Below are 1,814 nucleotides of genomic sequence, written 5' to 3'. Positions count from 1 at the left end.
CAGAGCTCCGCCTCCCGATACTATACAAGCCCTGCACCACACCCAATACCCACACCCCTGCACCATCTGAGCAACACGTTCAAATAAACACCAGTGACACGCATGAACGCATCTACGATCTAATTGCTTTAAATTATCGTACTTTTTTTAATTTAAGATGTACACGAACATGCAAGGGTTTTATTAAGTGTGATATCTTTGTGCCATAAGCAGGGATCTCCTACCTGTAGGGCATATTCCCTCATCAGAGGCCGCACCTTCATGTTTCGACATACAAAGCTCTGCGTCATGAGTCGTGTCATTCTCAGACAATGTAACAGCATGTGTCTAATATAAAATCTGCATTTATTTTAAAATTATTGTTGAGAAACTTCTTTAGACATTCACACAAAAATATCTAAGTGCTCTTATTGTTTTATTTTTATCCAGTATATCTCTTTCAATCAGTATCTACGACATGTGTGCCTCTGAACTCCTGACATATTTAATGAAAGATATAGGCTTTGCATTGTAAAAAACAAAGTAAGAAAAATGAAGAATTTTAAGTTTTGACTTGTTATAAGTTGACATAACTTATAAAAACAAGTTGAAATTGTGTAAGTTAAAGTAACATAAAAATATATGTTTATTTGACATAAATGCTACATTTTTTTACAGTATAATGGTTGTGGACTGTAAAAAAAATACTAACATTTTCTCACTTTAATTAAAAAATGTAAGATTTTTTTACTTCAATTTTTCCAACTTTTACTTTTTACAGTGTGATTGTATTTTTGGATACACCAAGACAATCACTCATATCTAACTTGCTCAATAATCTGTCACTCGCAATTGGAAATGATTTAATCGCTGTAAAGTGGGTGATTCAGTTCATGTTATAGTTCAAGTGAAAAGGAGAGAACGGAGAAAAGGGGTGGAGAAGGGTGGGGATGAGCCACTCCTTTATGTTGAAAAGCATGACATATACACAACAATTAAAGTAAAAGTGTAAGTACATGGGTCAAAAATCAGGAACAACTTCAGCTTTTTGACAGGTACGCCTAACTAGTATCCAAGACAAGCAAATAGCAAAATGATTAGCTTTAATATAAAATCAGAACTTGGGATAAGATGCTTGAGATTTAATTGAAATGATACAGAACAGTTGGTGAGTTGGTTACATAAAAAGCTGTACTCTGTTGTGCATGAAAGAACCCAGTAGGAAGTCTGCTGCAAAGTTTATATATTTGATCACTGCACAAATACTGTATTCTATGAAGCTAATATAGTTTTCATTTTCTGTTCATCATTTCATAGTCCTTATAAAAAATCTTCATAGTCTGAATAGAGGTCAGAGGTCAACATTCCTAGGCTGCCTTTCATGCGAGCCAAGGAAGCCAAAATAACTCAACATGTGCAGCAGATACAGACACTGTTTCTGAATCCACACTGTTGTACTCATTTCAACTTTAAACACTCTTTAGGGATTCACTACATGCCTCAACAATGAAGATATTGCGTAATAAACAGTCAGTTTTAGAAAAGGAAAACATATGTTCATGCTTATTGAAAGAATTTGTACACCCAAATCATTGTTTATAAAATCCTAAATCTTAAAGTCTTTTGTTGATATATTAAGCTATTGTATTTGTGAAATATAATCTGTTAACCAATATGGGAAGAGATGTCATTTCAATTACCACATAAATGCAGCGATCCAAAATAATTTACAGCCTTTCTTGCTTTTCCTGACATAACTTCAGTCCAACCTCTTTAGTGGTAAATGTGGAGGCCGTAGGGATGAAAAACTATACTTTATGGTTTTGTCTTGCATT

Source organism: Misgurnus anguillicaudatus, chromosome 14 (assembly GCF_027580225.2).
Source record: "Misgurnus anguillicaudatus chromosome 14, ASM2758022v2, whole genome shotgun sequence".
NCBI lineage: Eukaryota > Metazoa > Chordata > Actinopteri > Cypriniformes > Cobitidae > Misgurnus > Misgurnus anguillicaudatus.
The sequence above is the reverse complement of the archived record's forward strand: the minus strand, read 5'-3'. Positions refer to the sequence as shown.